At 53.4% G+C, this 19,604-nt stretch overlaps 1 protein-coding gene across 3 annotated transcripts in view; it reads left to right on the top strand.

Moving 5' to 3' along the window:
• The window catches only part of DLGAP4 (DLG associated protein 4), a 229,573-nt gene that overhangs the window by 139,115 nt on the left and 70,854 nt on the right, over positions 1 to 19,604 (top strand). For all 3 annotated transcript variants that reach the window (XM_080405349.1, XM_080405350.1, XM_080405351.1), the window contains exon 3: positions 16,270 to 16,363. The gene's annotated coding sequence lies outside the window, so the exon portion shown is untranslated. The remainder of the gene's footprint in view (positions 1 to 16,269; positions 16,364 to 19,604) is intronic.

Raw genomic sequence — 19,604 nt, 5'->3', positions numbered from 1 at the left:
TGGCTTTCCCATGGCAGCTGCTCCAGCAGTACCTGGTGGGTGGTTGCACCCTGATTTCCAAACCAGAACAGTGTGCCAGTCCAACTGCCAGCAAGCTGGGGCTGTGTGGGCATCCCACAGCTTGAGACCGTAGGGCTGGGGCTTATCCCAGGGGTGCTGTTCCCGAAGCACGCAAGGGTCCACTGTCTGCAGAGGTCTGCTGGTGTCCCTGCTGCAGGTTGCTCTCCTGGTGTGGGTAGTGCTCAGGTCCTTTCCTGTTGCAGAACCTTGAGCTTTCCTCAGCCTCCCAAACTTGCTCTCATCTCTCTGCTCCACCACAAGCTGCAAACGTGCATGGCTGCCCAGGGCCTGCTGGGGAGCAAACAAGGGGGCTCACGACCCAGTGCTGGTGGACCCCACAGCTGCATGTTAAGATCAGCATTCTGGCAGACTTGTTTTTCCCTGTTTCTTGCCATACAACAGACTGAAGCGGAGTTTTTCTGGCTTCCCAGGGCGACAGTTGAATTATTCAAGCAGACGGGGGCAGTGAGAGAGCTGGGAAGCGGGACACCTAGTTGCAGCCCTGCGAAGCGTGGCTGGGCGTGCTGCTGTGCCTCAGTTCGCCCTCTGTGAAGGGGGGATCGTTGCTCTTAGCTGTTTACATGAGGCATTACTGCAGACAGGCACCCAGAGAAGGGTGCTGAGCTGAGCAGAGTAAATGGGTGATTTTAGCCACGCAAAGTCCTTGATAGAGTCCTCTGAACCACAGGCCACACTGGGGAAGGCTCTCATTTCCCTGCATCCCCTTCCATGGGACACAGATGGTGTGAGAGCAGAGGGCAGTGCCAGCGCTGCTCCTGCTGCAGAGACTGCTCGCGCCAGGGGATGCAGAGGAGTTGCAATGTGCCCCTGCGCCTGGCTGGTGGCTGGGGACCGTGGCTACAGCACATCCTGCTCACCGATGGAGGTGCCTGTGCTTTGTATTAGGAAATGGCAAGAATGGGATCAAGCTCCTAAAAAGTGATCTGTTGGAGAGAATCAAAAGCCCACAGCTCCCTCAAAAGGGCCTTGGGTGCCTGGAGGATGTTTGCTTGCAGTCAGTGTGAGATGTCCTTTCTGCTTGGATTTTTCTTCAGAGTCAGGATTTCACGTTTCGTCAGACTCTTGGGCTGCCAGATTAGGGCACAGTGTTCTCACCTGGCCACCTGTGGAAAGGGCTGTCCTGCCACACCTGTGCATCTTTCCCTTTCTCATTCACCAGCTGGTACCTTCTGGGGCACTCCCCTGCTGCACCAGTCCAGAGTTAGGATCCAACCTTATGGGGAATAAACCGGCACTTTCTGGTAATTGAAGTCCCTCACCGGCTCCCCAAGGGGTGGAGCAGGATCAGGTTTTGTTCTCTCCTTGTGGGCCCCTCCCATTACTTGTACTGGGATTTTTCCCAACAGGGCAAAGCAACAAGACACCCCCCATCCCCAGGGGAGCAGCCATGCAACCAGAAGTGGCACATGGTCAGAGCAAGGAGCCTGCGTTCCCAGAGAGGGGCTGCATGGCAGCTCCGGCATTGCTGAGTGAAGATGGGTGTGGTGGGATGGTGGGCACTGCCTCACAAGGCTGCTGCGAGACCCACTCTGGTTTTGGCAAGGGAGGTGCCGTGCACCTGTGTTACATGCCTGCGTGACCATCGCAGAGTTGGCCATGTGTTTTCCTGGCACCCAAGGATGATGCTACAAGGGGTGGTGAGTCCAGGGTGGGTGTCTGCCCCGCAGCAGGTCACTCCCATCCCTGTCTCCCTCTGGGTGCTGAGGCATCACTCGCTGGCGCCGGCTCCTCCAGGCCAGCCGGTGCAGCCGCACTTCCCGATGCCTGTGAGCTGGCTGCCACGGGGGTGGCCACCAGCCCTGTCCCCGCTGGGCTGGCAGGATGCCCACCACAGGGATCCAGCAGATCCAGCGCCTCATCTCCTGGCAACGGTCCTTCCGTAGCAACCGCCGAGGGGAGTGGGAGGGCTGCGGCTGGGGAGGAGGAAGACCGGGAGGCCTTGGCGGACCCCCAGGTATGCATGGCTCTGGCTGAGTGGTGTCTGTCGCCGGGTGATGGAGAGTCCTGCCAGCACCCTCCATCCAGCCCCAGGGTGCCAGGGCAGCTCGGGGCCAGGTGCAGCTATGGGGCTGGGTGGCTGGGAGTGGGGGTGTGTGCGGGGGCTGCTTGCTCCCTTCCGTTGCTCGGGCAGCAAAGGGTGGGTAGGGGGGCCAGCAGGGGCCCCAGCTGGTGCCCCCCAGGCATGCCCCTTGCCTGGCCAAAGGGCTGGTGGGGCTTCCTCTGAGGACATCCTTCCTGCAGCTTGGTCAAGGCCAGATCACGTGCTGTGCTGACTGGTGGCACCCGTGCCTGGTCCCAGGGGGTCTGCCTCAGCTGCCTCTTGCCAGGGAAAGCCAGTGCCCATGGACCAGCTCTCCCAGCAGCCAAACCCGAGTGCATGGGAGCTCCCTGCCGGGTACTTGCCAAAGTGCATCCCTTCAGGGCTGCTCCTCCTTGGCCCAGCTTGTTTTTTTGGTTGCACGTCTCTGTGACTTGCCTCTGCCTTTGTGATTCCGTTTTTACTGCTGGCCTATTTTAAGCTGCTTTGCAGTGCACTCCTGGTTGCCTCCCCTTTGTCTTAGCAGTGCCTGCAGCTGTTGAATGCAGACCAGTGCGCTCCACCACTGTAGTTTAGGCTCGGTGTTGTTCACCCCCCCACCCTGACACCGTGCACATCCTCTCCTCACCATGCCCATGGGTGGGTGCATCTCTTGAGCTGAGGCCATTCTGCTGCCTAGGACCTGATACAGGCTGGGTACCAATGTCTGACTAAGGTTCAGGGCTGGCTTGTAGCATGAGGGTGGTGGGGACATGGCCAGGGAAACCACGGGGAATGGCAGCCTGCTGCAGAGCACAGAGCTCACACAAGGGACAGAGACCCTTGCTGCTGCTTACACTGGGGCATACTATTGCCCTATAGCATCCCCCCAGGGATTTGCTATAGAAGGTGCCTCATTAGGTCTGTAGTCTCCAGCCTTTCTGCCACTGCTGCTCTTTCTCCATCCCGGAGAGCAGTGCCATGCCTGCAGGGCACAGGAGTGATCCCCATCGGGCGGTACGCTCAGGCTGCCCTGTGTCACATCACAGCCAGCTGAATGTGTTGGGAGAGCTGCAGCTTGCACCGACATGGGCTGCCGATGTGCTTCTGAGGCAGACAGCACGCAGGCCCCCGCGGCAGTCGTCATGGCCAGAAATGCTGCTACTTTTTTTCTTTTTTTTTTCTGGAACAACAAACGGCATTCACATGAATGCAGTGTGCAAATCAGGCACTTGGAGAATCAGGGCCAGAGAGTGCAGGTGCCAGAGGACACGGGCAGAAAACGTCGCTGAGGGGCGGAAGGAGCTGAGGTGCAGCCAGCTCCCGCAGGCACGAGGTGGTTCTGGGCATGGAACTGGTGGGAGAGTAGGGCTGAGTCAGCTCACCACCTGTGCCTCTATCTCCTTACAAGAAAAGCCCCGTGGAGCTAAGGTGGACTGATCGAGGGATGAAGGGTGTAAACGGGCAGCAAGCGATGTCCGGCCATCACTCAGCGCTGTATATCTGGACAGCATTTCTACCAGGAGGGCCCCTGCGCTGATGTTGATGCTTTGTCCCACAGTCTGGCGTCTTTTGTTTCCTGGGCCCTGCAGATGCTCATATGTGGGACATTCAGCAGACACAGCTAGCCCCCAGAGACCTGAAACCTAAGCCCAGGTACCCTGACCATGAGGAGTTTCTTTTCAGAGGTTCTGGTGTCATCCCCAAATGACATACCTGGTCCAACTCTCCCATATGGAGATTTCCAACCCCAAACACTTCCACAACCCCTCAGATTTCTTGAAGCTCCCTGCCCTTCCCAGGTGAATGGAATCCTTGTGACTCAGTCTGGGTCAGCTCCCCCTGGAGCAGGGAGAGCAGCCAGCTCAGCTTGCAGAATGCAGGCTACCCTGCATTTACCCTGTAAATTCAGCAGCTTCCCTCCCTGCCTTGTCCTCTGGCTTCTCTGAATTGGAGTGGCAAGGAGCATATCTCTGTCCCTGGCTCAGCAGAGGCAAAGGCAAGATGGGGGTTGAGGACCCAGGCCCACGGGTCTCCTCTCCTTAGCTGAATGTTTGCACAGTCCCCTGGCGGGGCAGACCTCCCCAGGCAGGGAGAGCTGGAGGTGATCCCAGCTGGGGCTGTTGTAGGAAAGACAGTGGAAGAAACAGTGAGGTATCTCTGGGCTAGCGGCAGCTGACCTGAAACCTTCAATTAGTGCTTGATTGGTGCAGGGCCCCTTGGAGGAACAGGAACTGCTTATACTCAAATCTCCCTGTATGAGAGGGACCAGAAAAAATGTATTTTTCTACCAAGTGCATCTGTGTTTGTATGAGATGGGTCTGGGTCTAACCCAAAAGCACAGCTGTTCTGTGCCAGGTTTTATCATAGAATCGCAGAAAGGTTTGGATCTGAAGGGCCCTTAAAAACCATCTAGTTCCCACCCACCCTGCCATGGGCAGGGACACCTTCCACTAGACCAGGCTGCTCCCAGCCCCATCCAGCCTGGCCTTGGATGCTGCCAGGGATGGGGCACCCACAGCTGCTCTCGGCAGCCTGTGCCAGCACCTCACCGCCCTCACAGCGAAGAATCTTTTTCTCCAGCTTTATCAAATTAAGCCTCCTAGCACTAGATGTAGCAATCTCCTGAAAAAACTCAGTGAAGAGACTGTAAGACCTTATGCAGGTGGACTGTGTCTCGGCAGACGAGTGGGAAGAGCCTCTGATCTCTGGTTTTGGCTTTCATATGCTGCTGTATTTAAAAAATTTAGCAGCTATAATTTCAGGCACAGCAGGCAAGTCTCTCCATGATGCTATTGGACTGGGCCAACTAAACACAGCTCCTGAGAAAACGGCAGGACCTTGGCTTGACTTTGGAGATCCCAGACCCCTGGTGATCCCCTGAAATAGGCTGGAGAAGCCCAGGAGGCCAGACACAGAGAACAGGGAGTGACACCGGCTGTGGGCAGGTGGCCCGCTTCCCTGCCAGCCCCAGTGGCAAACACGGCACAGTTCCACAGATGGATCTGCATTGCTTGGCACGGAGGTTTCACTGCAGCCAATGCCCTTTCTAACAGCCGGCTGCAAGGAGTGCTGAGTGCAGGTCATCCTGTACAGGACCAGGGAGGGGGACCCTGGCACGCAGTGATCTCAAAAAAGATTTAGGGATGAGGGTAGAGGAAGCATTAAATGCAAGATCCCAGCAAGGCCAATCCTAAGGGAGTAGAGGCGACCTGCAGAACCCAAGGGTGCCAGGCTTGTCTGGACTGTTGAAAGAAAGGGGATGCGACAGCGGCCTGTCGATGCGTTTATGGGTAAACACTAGAGCAGAGAAGTTCAGCTAAAGGACACAAGAAATGGTGCGATGTTTGGAGATGTTTGTGCTTTAATCTGAATTTCCAGCTTAAACAGCATTGTGGGGAGGTGCTGCAGGGAGAGCAGGGCTGTTATGCCCAGGGGCTCCTTACATCTCTCCCCTGCAATGTGTGACAGGAGTGGAGAGAAGGCTCCCTGCCCATACCAAGCCTCTCAAAATCACTGCTAAAGCAGCTGCATTTCTCTCTGGGCTCCCTGTTTCAGATGGGACATTTTACTCTCTCATGTATTTCTGCAGCACTCCCTGTTTTGCCTTGTGCTGCACCTCTGCCACTCCTCTCCACCCTCGGCACCCTCCAATGCGTGGGTACACCGGCTAATTGCCGGGGACACAGCCACTGACTCACCAATCCTGTGATACTCAACAGGAAGAATGGAGTAACAGGCATAACCTCCTGGTTTTGCCTGCCTGGTATCTCCTGGCCCATCTATCCTTTATGTTTACAAGGCATCTAAAATGAGAGTCATATTAATGTGTCTCTTCCTCCCAGGAGTGTTGGGAGGATTAATTAGTTAATGTTTGTACAGTGCTTTGAAGACAAGTGCCAAGCAGGATGATGATAGGAGTTGTATATGGATTCTTTCCATATACATATGAAAATGGATTCTTTCGTCTTGTCTCCTTCCTCTTTTTCGCATGGGCTAATGCTAACAAGCCTATGTGCTCTTTGCTAGGTCACCTGGTGGAGACAGCGTTACCTCTCATTGCAAACCAGGGTGAGGAGATAGCATGTGAGCAGAAATCACCGATGGGGAGCAAATAAAAGAGCAGAGAAGGTGGCCAGCTGAAGAAAGCGGCAGGGTTCAGCTCCGGTGGGGTCTGGGCATGCAGCTGCATGCCACCGGCTTAGGCTAGCTGACTGCATATGGACTGTGCCTGAGATCTCTCTGGCTTGTGTGGGAAGGGGGATTGCAGCCCTGGCCCCTGATATGGAGCCCAGCTCATTGACTGCCAGCAACTTTGCTACCAACCAGCTCAGTGGAGGCATCTATCCTTTGGAGATAGGAGAGGCAAGCTCTCCTTGGATGGCTCTGGCCAGAAGGGTGTTTCACATTCCTCAGGCAGGCAAGATATTTTGATGTCTTACTGTAGCTAGGCTGGTGCGAGGCCTCACATGGCTCCGATTCTCGCAAAACCAAGGGAACCTCCCACTGTCGTTCCCATCAGGAACAAGCCGTTCATGTCTCACCATGAATGTCCCATCCTAGAGGTCTCTCTGTCATTGTGGGTCTTGCCACCAGCCAGGATGGGTTTTCACACCCCAGCCTCCCCACTCTACTGGTCCATCGGGTCTCCTGGCTCCTTCCCTTGGCTCTCATGCAAGAACAGCACTTGGTTTTCTGCACACTGTGTAGGTGCATGTGCTGAGGAGAGAGGGTCTCCTGAGTCTCTGCTCAGGGTGGCTGTGCTGCCCACACTGCTGCCCCTGTGAGCCCAGGGCTGGCGCTGGGCAGCCAGCAGCTGCCCCCGACCTGGGTGACTGGGATGGCACCTCCATCACATTGGGGATGGGGGGGGCCCGGGTATCAGCAGACTGCAGCACTCAGACCCCAGTGCCCACAGGTTGCAGCCCAGCTTTGCTGGCCAGTATTCAGCAGGTGGTAGGGCTTTGGTAGCTGGGATTTGGTGGCTGGGCCTTGCTAAAACTACTTTTGGACACAGGAGCCATTTTTCGTGACAGTTCCAGGATGCTTACTGTTATTTTTACCAAAATCTTTCTCTGGAATGGCCAATGCTCTTCACTTCCAAAACCATCCTTTTTTAATGGAAAACTAAGCATGATTTTCTCATGGAAAGGAGATTTTTCTGCTGCAGAGTGGTAGCACAAGAAAGCATTTCACCCACAGGACCCTCTTTTCTTCTTTGTTCCAAACTATGCAAAAGGGAAACAAGCTCTAGTTGTTTCACCAGATCTCTCAGTTATCTGTGCCAACTGCGCCCCAAAGCAGCCAGCTCTGGGGGGGTCACAGCAGCTGCCCCTGCCCCAGGCCAACACAGGGAAGCTGAGGCAGAGTTCTCCTGCCTGAGCAGGACAAGTGCAGCACGTTGGGCAGCAGGTCTGACGTTCCAGGCTAAAGAATTCCCACCAGCCGTGCCCCGACTCTGTCTCATCATACATCAATAGCGGATGAGCTCCGTCTTTGTCTGAGCTGGGGAATACATGTTGTAGCTAGTGATGTTAATTAAGCGGTAACTAGACTGATGGAGATTTATTTTCAGGCTGCCTGCTAGAAACTGGTTATACACATCTGGGAAATTGAAAATTGACATCCTGCTTATTTCCTGTCATCTCCAAAGCAACAGTTAATTACTGCAGTAGCCTGCAGAAGCCACAGGGTAGGCTCCTCCACACAGCACTCCCCCGGGGCTGCCCAGACAGGCCTCCAGGAAGCATCCCTTCAGCCTGGCTCTGGAGCCTGGTCCTCATCTCCCTCCATCCCAGATCCTGATCCAGGCAATCAGCTCCAAAGCTGGCTGGGGTGGTCTCCCGGTTGCCCCTGCCCTGCCTTCCTCACTCCTAGCCTGCACAGCTTTAAAGAGAGGAAGGCTGCTCATGGCTGTGGAGATCTTTAAGCCTGGAAAAGGAGGGATGAGGTCAGCACAGGGGGCAGATAGGGCAGCCTGGGGCTCAGGTCAGGGTCAGGGCACGCAGCGCTACATCCTGGGGAGCCCTTTGCGCAGCAGGAACTACAGGAGCTGGCACTGGGCAGATCTAAAAGGCTGGAGGTCTTTCCCTGTCCCCGTGACTGACCTTCCCTATCCCGTATCTCAGCTCCCCCTGAGTGACGGTGGTAGTTTGGGTGAGGGTGATGTTTTTAGCACTTAACAGGGTTCATCCTTCTGTTGCAGGAGAGGCCAGCAGCACTTGCTCTGGAGCCAGTGGCTCCAGCTGGTACAGGATGCTCTGTTTTTCCACACCTGTGCAACATGAACTACTCCTTGACATATTTTCCTCTTTGCCTGGTTTTGCACAGTGTCTTGCTGTCTACCCGTGCATTGTGCAGCAGGCCGTAGTGTGGAGCTGCTGGACTCTTGGGACCCGCTTGCCTGCATGGAGCTAACTGGGCTGCACTGGGCTGCCCTGGGGGATTCCTGACCTCCTGGGCTGGGTGGGCTGTGAGCTCCTGGGGTGGGACCAGCCATGCGCCACTCCTTGTTTGCAAGAAGGCAGATGATGCCAAAGAGGTCCAGGCTTTGGGAGAAGCAGCAGCTGCCTGGAAAAGCACCAAAGGGCTTTACAGCCTGTGTGGCTTAGTGCTAGGGCTACAGCTCCATCTATTCCCTGTCTCATCCAGGAGCAGAGGGGAGGCCTGCATGGGGAGAGGGAAGAACAAGCTGCACTTTGCTTTTAGGTATTTCTAACCCTTGAGTTTCAGGTGACCTGCAGGCAAAGCCTGCAGCCCACACACAGTCTCCCGGTCAGTGCCAAAAACCAGCGCAGCAGTCACCCATAATGCTTTTATAATCTACTTTTTTTAAGATGACTGTTCCCACAAGAAAGAGAGGGGGAGGCATGATTAATTTTCATTAGCCTTGTAAATAATAAGCTTGTTTCCGCTAGTCTTGCCCTGTAATTAGGGCTCTGGTTCCAGGGCCCTGCAGAAGGAAGCTGGGATGTGCTGGTGACTCACGGGAAGCAGGGCCAGCCTGGACATCCCACCCTGGGCAGAAAAAGGAAAGTGGCTGCAGCCCACTTGGAGGGACAGAGTTTCCCCTCGCCTGAAGGGAGCAAGGGACAGCAGTCCTCTGGTCCTCCGAGGGGAGAGGGAAAAGCCCATCCGAAGGAAGTGTAGGCTGAGGTTTGCACAACTTCATTATACAAATGAAAATGAAAGCAAAACTTCTGGTTCAGGGCTGGCAGCTTCTGCCCCAGCGGCTGGGTGTTGATTGTAGATGTAGGGCGACCTCAGGAGGAGTCCAGTGATGTGGAGGTGGGGTGGGAAGGGAGGACCTGGGTATTTGCGCTGAATCTGGGGCTGAATGACTGACAGCTGCCAGTGCCCAGACACAGTGTGCCCCGTGGCCAGCCAGCAGCCCGGGCACCGCACGCTGGGGCATGTGCGCACACGCTTGCCCCTCTGTTGGGCTGGCTGCTCTCTTCCAGCACCAGCACGGGCTCCCTGAGCTGAGCTGCACTGCATCAGTGTGCCTCCCAGCCCTTCACAGGCTCTCTCCCATGCTGCTGCTGTGTCTCAAAGCAGGAATGCTGCTCCAGGGCCAACCAGCAGGGATCCCTCACTGATGCAGGCAGAGTCTCATTTTAACCATCATATTGTATCATTGTCTTATGTCCAGCTGTTTAGCCACCATGTCCCTCAAGTCCACCTTGGGGTCACACCAGGATACAGTTCTTGGCACACGTCTCTCCAGTTCTGTTCCTTGTAACAAGGCAGCCTGTCTTCCAGACATATCACAAACATGCTTGCAGGCTGTCAAGCTCACCAGGGTGAGCTGGTGGCTTGTGGAAGGCCCCATACATTGTCTGTCTTCTGCTTCCTTTGCTAGGATGCAGATTTTGACAGGTAGATATGACTCAAAAAGCCGACCTTGCCTGCCATGGCATTCAGTATCCCTCTTTGTGCCCTTATTCCTCCCTAAAAGTGTTGATTTTAACATTTACTGATTTTAATGCTTCAGTTATGTGACACTCAAAGCCAGATTTTGGGAGCACAACTAGGTCAGATTTGTGTCCATATGTGAGCAGAGTGTATTATCTAGGCTCCCTGGCATCAGTGTGAAGGCAATTAAAGAATTTCTTCTCTTCAAGTCCGTTGCTGTCCAGACCAATTTTGTCCTCAGCATCATGATGCCAGGCTAATGAAGGCTCCTCAGTCCCTCCTCCTTGCCCTTCTCCTTCATTGTTTCACGCCCTGCTGGGTCTGCCCCACACCCTCCTTGCTCCCCATGCCCTCAGAGGAACATCTGCCATCATGAACAGCATCTCGTGGACTGCTGCAGCAGCCCCCACACTCACGCTGCCAGCCGGGCACTGTGCAGGAGCCCTCCTCCCACGGAGGAGCCCCAGCAGAGCCTCCAGCGTGCCCGTCCCATGGCCGCCCTCTGCGCCCCAGGAGCTCCTGCCTGGGAGGCCATCGACAGCATGGATTATGAATTCCCTCTCAGCAGCTACAGGCTGACCAGCCATGTGGACACAGGCCAGTGTACCTGGGCCCTGGGGAGGGACCGTGCCACCTGCTGGCCAGTGGGATCTCTCGGTGAAAGCCTCCCTCTGTCCTGCTGGGTGCTGCTGTGGGCATCGTTATCTCACCGCACGGAGCAGAGTGGCTCGGTGCTGTTCCACACAGCTCCGTCCCACACTGCTCCACCGGGAACCACAAAAGTGTTTTCTGCTGTTCCCATGCTAAGATTTGGTAACCCCCATCCACAGGGAATTATCCCCCTCCTTTTCTCTCTGGTGCTGCTGGCCTGCCCAAGCTTCAAGCTCTAGTCAGGCAGAGCAGACCCTAGTTGACTGTGTGTTTAATTAGTAAATTAATGAAACAAAATTTAATATAAGCTCTTACTGAAGGGATGGTGGTATTTCTTTCAAATGAAACAGATTTGGGTCACTCCAAACTCCTTCTCTCCAGAGTCATCCTCCTTCATGTGCTTGTAAGCTCCAAGGCGTGTGTCCAGGAGGTCTTGCCAAGTTCACCTGTGTATAAAATTAAAGGAACACTGCTGTTGGGTCCCCACTGTGTCTCTGAGGTTCCTCTTGCTTGACGATGGTGTGGGGTTTGGATCGGTCTTTTACACCCTCTAGCAGTCAGTGGCTGTGAGGGTTTGGATATTTTGCCTCAGCCTCTTGCTTCAACTTCCATAAATCTTCAGCAAGACTAGTGCATTGTCTTTGTGTCCCGGGTGCCTTCCTGTTGGGGGAGCAGGAAGAGGAACAGCACATGTGATGTGCTGTAACCTTGTTTCCCCCCTCCCATGACCCCAACAGAACTCTTCTGCTGACGAGTCACCTGTGTCAGGACCTTTGCGGAGTGCCAGCCTTCTGGCCTTGGAGAGAGGAATATGTTCCTCACAGCTCAGCAGGGCTTTACCGCTCATCCCACCTTTGCTCAATTGTTTCCTGTGGTGTTTGCACACATGTATTTTTCCATCCATACTTCCTTCAGAAGAATCTTAATGCTGGCTACTCATCACTTATGAACAGCCATATCTCATCTGTGCTCCCCATCCTCCCCGCAGCACCCCTTTTCCCTTCCCTTCACATTCCTTTGAACACGAAGCAGTGACAGCTCTCAAATCAGGCACCAAGCATCCTTCATACAAAATTTAATTCTTTCTAGGAGACCCAAAGGAGCTAAATGTATTCTTTTCTACCCAGATAAATGTTTATGAGATTAGAGGTACAAGAACATACATATATTTATTTTTATTATTTCTGTTGCTGGTTTTAGACAGAACGATGCTATGGCCTATTTCCTAGAGGAGAGCAAGACAGAGGTTTGTAATGACTGTACCTGAATTTACAGTCTGTAAATCTAAGTAGTACAAGGAAGTCAAACTAGGGATGATAGCAGGAGGAGAGGAACGTTGCATTCAGCAGTGCTGGTCATCACTGGGAGCCTGCATGCTTGGCTGAGCTCTTCACCCATATCTTACAGCCCCTATGATGGACCTGCATGCCGGCTCCGTCCCCACGGATGTCCCTGCTGTGCTGGCAGGACCTTCGCTCGGACCCACGGCCTCTCTCTGGTGCCACAGCTCTGGGTCTCATGTGGGGCTGCCTGCAAAACAGAGAAGCCCAGGCAGATGACTTTGCTGGTTCCCTGACACGAAGACTTATTTTCTTCTTGGGTTTAACAAGAAGCAGATACGGGCAGTTTGCTGAGGCTCTTTCAAGTTTGGAAGAGAAGGAGAAAGTCCCTGCAGTGGGAGGTGAGGGACTGGCCAGGGAGAGACCTCCCTTTCTCACATAGACCCAGCTCAAAATGCTGCTTTTTAAGCCCATAACATTTCACTAAAATTAAATCCCAGCACCATCTGCACCTTCCCAGGAATGCCTACCATCACTGCCCTGCTCACCTTGCTCTGCTCAGGTTGCAGCCACACTGGTGTGGCCCCAGGAGCTGGTGGCTGGAAGGGAAGGAGCATCCTGCCCTTCCCACCGTGATGCCACATAGGCAGGCTGTGCTTTCCATGGCTCAGTCATGACTGAAACCCTCATTGACTTCGCCTGGAGACCCCAGCAGGCAATAGGATCCTTTGCTCAGTTGCCTCTTTCTGCCATTTAGCTGCAGCCAGCTCTGAGGTGGCAATGTCAGGGATCATGAACACCAGATCAGTCTCTTCAGGGTCTTCTCCAGCCACGCTTCAAGTCCAACAGAACCACATGGGCTACAGAAGGGCAGGTTGTGACCCTTCTCTCCTGGACCGGGGCTTGGAGGAACAATAAATGTGAGCTGATTCTCCAGTGAGGTTTGGCTGCAGAGCGTCTGAGGCCATAGTTCACCAGAAGTGTCTTGAACCATGTGGAAGAGGGACATCAGTTCATCAGCAGGACAGCCTTGAGCAAACAACAGCATGGGAGCATACAGACCACCCTGGAAGGACCCTTGGCTGCTTCCTCCGGTATCCTGTGCCTTCGTTGCCTGGAAGCTCAGGGGCCCCACTTGCCCCATGCTCCCCACCATCCCCCCGGTCTGTGGTCCACATGCCTGAGGTTGCGCCACCTCTCGTAGCAGTGTGCGTCCTTCCACGTCTCATCTTCCATCTCACCCTCTCCACGTGGCAGCCATGACATGAGCAAGCTGCTCCTGAGAATGGGAGAAAGAGAGGGATGATGGAGGTGGACTACTGGTAGTTAATGTAATGTAATTGTGCTGGTGGCACAATTGTTCATTTACATTTCCTTGGGGCATTGATGCTGATATTAATTAAAGGTAATTATAGCACTGCTTTCTCAGTGCAACAGTAGCACACAAAGACAAAAGCAGCATTACAGAAAAAACTGTTTCTTCATCGGGAGTTTCAATGGCATCTTTTTTTCTGAGAAATCTGCTGGGTGAGCGGAGGCCTGGAGCCCAGGCACCGTTCCTCCCACCCGTCGGAGTCACTCTGTGCTAGGGAGTCCCAGGATCAGCACCATTCCTGCAGGTACTCCAGGATACCCTGAGAGTGCCGGTGACAGACACAGACGTGATGGGTGATAGTAGTACTGAACAGATACTTCCAGTACAAGTAGCTACCAGTGCTGGTACAGGATGCTGGGCACTAGTGGTGGATACCTGTGCACCCAGGAGGGGTGCTGAGAGCATTGCTAGCAGATGCTGATGACTTGCATGATGGACATCAGTGGCTCTAGTGATACCTAGTATTACCTACCCTTCATAACAATACTGGTGGCATCAGAGCAGGAGATCAACAGCTTTGCTGCTGGCAGATGAGTACTGACACTGTGGGCAGCTGTAGGCAGCACGAGCCGTGGATACTGGCTGTGCTGATGGCTGTTGCAGGCACTACGTGTCTGGATTACTGGCTCAAACCTAACCCAACTAGTAGTGGGAATTCACTTTTCACATGGAGAGGGCTGTGGAAGGGTTGAATGGTGTCAGTTCAATTACTGCTGCATGGTTCTCCGCAGCTCCCAGACCTGCCTCACCGAGTCCTACCATATTCACCCAGTGCTGCGTTCAGTGCTGCGAGCGGCAGCCTGTTGGCAGCAACCTGCAACCTCACCAACGTCTCTGAGCTCAGGCGTCTCTCAGTTTGGGACGTGCAATTGTCTTGTGTCTTCAAGAGCTGATGCCTCCAGAACAGAGGCCGCCGTGGTTAGGTGGAAGAATCTTTGCTGTATCTCCTGCACAAAGCATCTGTCTCTGTTTTTCACAGCTGAGTACTCATCAGCAGCAAGAAACTCAAAAAACAAGTGTTTTTGTGTAGAAAACAGGTGAGCCCTGGGGACAGATGTGACTGCCCTGTGTAAACAACAGCTGTCTCCTGCTTGGCTTTCCCAGGACATGTGCCTTTCCTTTAACCATTTCCTCTGCATTGCTGGGGTTCCAATGGTACATAGCTAGTGGGAAGGTGAAAAGGGTTTGTACTGGATTTAGGAGGGCAGTCTCCTCATCTTTCCAGGCTTTCCATTCTTCTGTCTGTTGCAATACCCACTGTGAGAGTCTCTGAATGCCTCTTGGACACCAAGCCCTCTTATTCTATGCCTGCACTGTATCTGTCCATACTGCCTTTCCTTCCTTGTGACAGATTATAAGGAGGGCTGTTGAACGTGTTTGAAAGGAAACATGGTGCCTCTGTCATAACCCAGACATACACTGCACCCGGGGTGTCTCCAAAGACCCCCCCAGGCATGAGTTACCCTGGGGAGAAAACCCCTCCTGCTGGGTGGTGGCAGGGTGAGAGAGCGGGGATCTCATGGGCACTGCAGTGGGGACACTTTCTGGGGACAAAGAGCTGCTGTCTTGTCACTGGCACCAGGGCGCCGGTTTGGTCTGCTTCTGCTTCACCAGAAAGGGAGCCAAACCCACCCCTCAGATCCAGCTTTCCTAGAAAAATTTCCAAGGTTTGTGTCCTTGTTCCAGCCTTCCATACATCCTCCCAGTCAAGGAGCTGGGGTTCACCTCTTTTAAAGCCCCCTTGAGCTCTGGGCAGGGCTTCTCAAGACCCAGATGGCCTCTGTGCAGGTAGGAATGAAAAAGGGTACTGCAAAGGAAGGCTGACTCCTGGCGCTGAGTTACCATGCCATTCCCATTCCTTGCTTCTCAGCAGCAAAAGCTGAATTCCCCAGGTTGTCCCAGCTCTTGTGCCTGCATCTTCTCAGTGCAGAATAGAAAGCATGCATGCACACACACAAGCCTACCCTGGAACTTAATTGATGTAAATTCCAAATAATATTTAATCTCACTGATAAAATAATTCAGGCTGTGTTCTCTGTTGTGATGCGTCGGGTTTTGAGGACATTAAGAAACATTGGGTTTTTTTCCTCATATTTATTCACACTAGTTTTCGTACAGGGATCCTTTTTTTCAGTTGTTTGCAGCATAGCTGATGGTGAATGACAATGAAGCAAGAAGTACAATGCTTTAGCTGCGATACAGTAGCACTTAGTGACCAGATGGAAGAGAATTACAGTGTGAGCTGCTCAAGCAAAACTCTGATGAGCAGCACCGGTAGGTGAGAGTGAGGCGCAGATTTTGGCAGGTCTGTAGCTAGGACACATCAAAGGTACCTGGCTGCCATCTGCCACGCCAGTCAGGGGGTTTATCCCCAGGACTGTCCTTCCCTGCCTGACCTGTTCTCTGATGGCTCAGAGAAGAGTGAACAGCCCAGCACGTGAGGCACGGGGGGTTACAGAATCACCCCAGCCCCAGACAGTAAGCTCCTGGCATGGCCAGGAAATGTCGATACAGCCACAGGCAGCGAGGGGATTCCTGGAGGGATTATTTCATGATAAAGAAACAAGGGAAGGAAAGCCAAAGAGCACTTTCCCACAGAGGGGCTTGCCCCAGCCCTGTGTCCCCAGACAAGGAGCCTGGGCATTTTGCATGTTGTCCTCCCCACTTAACTGAGTTCCGGTCCTTCCTTTCAGTCCACATACAACACAGAGGGACACAGGGGCTCACTTCTGCATCCTGCCCTTCTTCCATGGGTATTGCCTCTGCCTTTTTATGTAGGATGCTTTCTCCCATTTGCTTTGTGCCTTTGCTAGGACTTAATGAAGACAACCTGACTGTTGATCAGAGTTGTGTCTTTACAGCATCAGGGTTATGGCCTGGGACATTATCAGGAGACACCACTCTGCTCTTTGTGACCTGAGGACATTTTCCCTTTTCTCTCTGCCTGGCAGGTCTTCATGAAGGACAGCTCTGGAGCCCAGGGGAACACAAGGTGCATGGGATGCTGAATCTGGCCTAGTCCCCAAGCCCAGGAAGCTGTGAGAGGTACAGTATGCCCAGGGGTGACTTTGGGATTCTTCAGAAGCAGGCAAGGGGGCAACAGGATGGCCAGAGAGCTGTGTGCTTGTGGCACGAGGGCCAACAGAGTAGGAGGGAGAAGGAGGCTGCAGAAGGGGAGCTGGAGAGGGTGTTTCAATGACAACCCTCCCTCCATCTAGTAGTGAATCCTGCAACACGCCTATCACTAAAATAAAGTTACGAAATCTAATACTGATTGCTATAGTAACGTCACGCCTCTGCGCTGACCTATTTTGAGACAAAGGAAGTGCTCCTGCAGCTCTGAGCACACAGGAGGCTGCAGATGAGTCTCAGTCTGCTCTCTAGAAAGAATGGCAGAGGGGGCTGCTGGTTTTTGCCCACCTGCTCCAGGATCCTCAGGCAACATGAGCTGCTTTGTCTCAGGCAGTCAGCAAATACACTGCCAGAGAGCATCTCCATCCTGCATCTTAGACGCAGCCAGGGCCCTGCCTAGCTTCATCTGGACCTGCTCAGTTTCATCTGGACTTTTAGGCAACAGGAACATCTGCCCTGGAGCAAAGCAACATCCTTGCAAAGCTGCAGAGACCTGCTGGAACAGCAGCAAAAGCCATCACTGTTCGGAGCACCCTGTTACTGCTGCACAGCAAGAGTCTGGGGCGAGGAGCCTGTCCCTTCCCTCCCAGCTGTCACTACCTCCTCTTCACCTTAGTCCTCTGTCCCCCTGGTCCTGGGGCTGCTGCTCGCTCTGGTAGTGCAATAGACAGGAGGATCCAGCAGAGACTAAGCAGAGTGGCCTGCTACCTTCTGTGTCACGCGTGTTCAGTGCAAGTGTGGACAACTTCCATCCCTGGGAGTCACAGCATAAGCAAGGTCAAGGGCAGTCGTGTTAAGTGCTTTTCTCCCTCTGCTTGCTCCCTGGAGAGCTTTGCAAACCCACACACACCCCGCCAGGCCTCCTGAACAGCCCTGACCAGAACAAATCAGTTTTGATCCCAAATGGTCTGGGAACATGCACCGTGTTGTCACCAGCATGTGTCCCAAGTGCCCCGTCAGAGAGTAGAGACTGCAGGTAGGTTTTGAAAGGCAGCGACTCTTGCCCAGGTCCTTCCACTCCCTCCCATCAGCACTCCTGATTTCCTCCTGAAAACACTCCCTTTCCTATCTTGCCTTTGTTTGTCTCACTTGACCTACTTAATGCTTCGCATTTCCTTCTTCAGAGCAGATCCTGTCTTCTGGAGAACTTTGAGAAACTTCTATTTAGGGACGGAGACAAATACGTTGTAAAGTTTCTGGGGTTTTGTTCCCTTGAGAGTTGATTATATTACCAGTGACATTTGCATGAAAAGAAGTTCTCTGTCTCTCTAGAGTTCATATGCTCCTCCAGCTTTAGTCAACACCTGAAGTCAAAAATCTGTCATATTGCAGCCATTGATTTTCACAGCATTTGGTTTTGCCACTACCAAAAAAAAATAAAAATAGTAGTATAGTCGTATCTAGAGCATATAAGGAAGAAAAACTATTCTTTGTCTCTTTTGGGATGGCTCCAGTCAGATCTCGTCCCTCCCCATGACTGCAGTGGGCATCAGCTGGCAGTCTCAGCAGAGATGTCCCTTTGCCTGAAGAGCAAGCAGGAGGCCAGAGGTGTGCTGCGGGGCACTACTCGGCTACCATGCAGCCTCGGGAGCTGTAACGCAGATTCCACATTAAAAAGACACAACCCACTTACTCATACATGAAGTGAGATGTGAGGACATCCTTCTACCAGTGACGTGGGACTCGGCAGCGTTAAGAAATCAGTGCTGCATGCTTTCTGCAGCTCCTACGCCAATGTAGCCTATGCTGGGAGCTGGGATTTGCTTCATCTAGCGTTTGCTGCCTGCAAGTTGGATTTGTGGATGAGCTGGGTGAGCCCACTGGGACCCCTTCAGACAATGAGCAGACTGACCCTCGTAAAGCAAGTCACCCATCTCCTAAGGAGGTATCCTAGGTAGATGAGGCACTTGAATTGCTGGAAGCCACCATCTCCCCGCCTTTGCTATACGAAGAGTGAGGGGCAAAGGGCAGGTCTGTCCCGGTTCTCCTGGTGATGCTGTCACATGCCTCAGTGGGAAAGTCCAGGTGACGTTAATCCCACGGGTGCTCCTCAGGAGACCCTGGCCCAAGCTCTTCCCAGCAGCCCAGAATGGGCAGCGTTGCCTGCTGCGCGGACCCAGTACCCGCTCTGTCCTGGTGTGAAGCTCACCGGTAGCAGTGGGAAACTTCCCAGGGAGAAGCGAGCAGCAGAAGGAGGCTGGTGGAAGGTCTGTTGTATAATGAATTGTTCTAAGTAGAAGATCGCTATTTTTATCCCCTGCGATTAGATTCTAAACTCTGAATCATCATTAATGTAACGCCCTGGAAGCCGGCGGCCCCCCTCGCTGAATGCCACATGAAGTGTTCCTGCTAATTCAGGGAACATTTGAATTCATGTGTGTAGGCAGAGCGACGTCACCTACACCACAGTATACAATTTTTTAAGCTTCTCGCGGCAGGGTGAGGGGAGTCATTTTTCTTCTGCAGGTTGTAAATCATTTATTCCTTATCTAGCTAGTTATTAGCATGCTGCCAGGTTTCTATATATAAAAGCCACCCATGTGTTTGCAGCCAGCTTGGATGGCTGGACTGGGGTTTACGTGGGAGATTGTGGTACATAGAGCCCCTGGAAGTGCTGATCAGCAGAGGGCAGGACTAGCTGACTCCAAAGGGTGCCTGCAGCCCCATCAGAACAGGAGTTTCTTCCTTCTGGAGGACTTGCACCCTGAGCAGTCACATTTTACAGGCCGCTGCTTCTCCTGCCCCTCCTGGCACTTCATGGCCAGCCCTGCCTCAGCACTACGTGTCCCTTTCCACTCAGTCCTGTTCAGGGGAACCCTGCGTCGAAGGTTATGATCTCAAGAGATGCCTTCCAACCTAAACAACTCTGTGATGGCTGTATAAATGCCAGCCAGGAAGCCTGCTGAGAGTGCCTCTGGCTTTTGGCTGGCACCACCTGGACCAAGATCTGGCTGTTATGGCTGGCGCCCTGCGTTTTGTACAGGTGCAGTGACTTTGTGGTGCATCATGTTCTTTAGATCGACGCAACAGAGGTTGGGATGAGAGTGCCGAGCTCTCCCAGGAGGTGTTGGGTTCCTCCCTCCACTTAGCAAGGATGAAGGCCCCTGGGCTGGCATGCAGTGTGGGAGCAGAAGCTTCAATGTTTCCACAGGGA

This window comes from Falco punctatus (assembly GCF_963210335.1).
Source record: "Falco punctatus genome assembly, chromosome: 10".
NCBI classification, from domain to species: Eukaryota; Metazoa; Chordata; class Aves; order Falconiformes; family Falconidae; genus Falco; species Falco punctatus.
This window is presented reverse-complemented; position numbering and strand designations above follow the sequence as displayed.